At 34.1% G+C, this 496-nt stretch overlaps 1 protein-coding gene across 2 annotated transcripts in view; it reads left to right on the plus strand.

Annotated features, from left to right (window-relative positions):
• Positions 1-496, plus strand: part of prss12 (serine protease 12) — a 25,113-nt gene that overhangs the window by 18,422 nt on the left and 6,195 nt on the right. The window lies entirely within an intron of this gene.

Raw genomic sequence — 496 nt, forward strand, 5'->3', positions numbered from 1 at the left:
AACAAAACAAACTATTCTTTGAAAATTAAACAGATCATTTGCATTTTGAAAATCGGCGATTCAACAGCAAATAACTGAAAATGTTGAGCAGCTGAGATTGAACGAACTTTCGTGCACGAAGGTGACTACAATGCGCCATTATAAATTGCAGGTGAGCAGATTTATTTGATACATTGATACACGTTTGTCATTTTATTTCGTTACCATGAATTTAATACTAACGATTGAAAATCGGCGATACAACAGCAAATAACTGACATAACTGACTAACTAATAACTGACGAACAGCTGAGATTGAACGAACTTTCGTGCACGAAGGTGACTACAATGCGCCATTATAAATTGCAGGTGAGCAGATTTATTTGATACATTTTTGTATCTTTGTCATTTTATTTCGTTACCATGAATTTAATACTAACGATTGAAAATCGGCGATACAACAGCAAATAACTGACATAACTGACTAACTAATAACTGACGAACAGCTGAGATTGAA

The sequence above is a fragment of the Hippocampus comes genome, unplaced genomic scaffold, assembly GCF_001891065.2.
Source record: "Hippocampus comes isolate QL1 unplaced genomic scaffold, H_comes_QL1_v1.1 scaffold51, whole genome shotgun sequence".
NCBI lineage: Eukaryota > Metazoa > Chordata > Actinopteri > Syngnathiformes > Syngnathidae > Hippocampus > Hippocampus comes.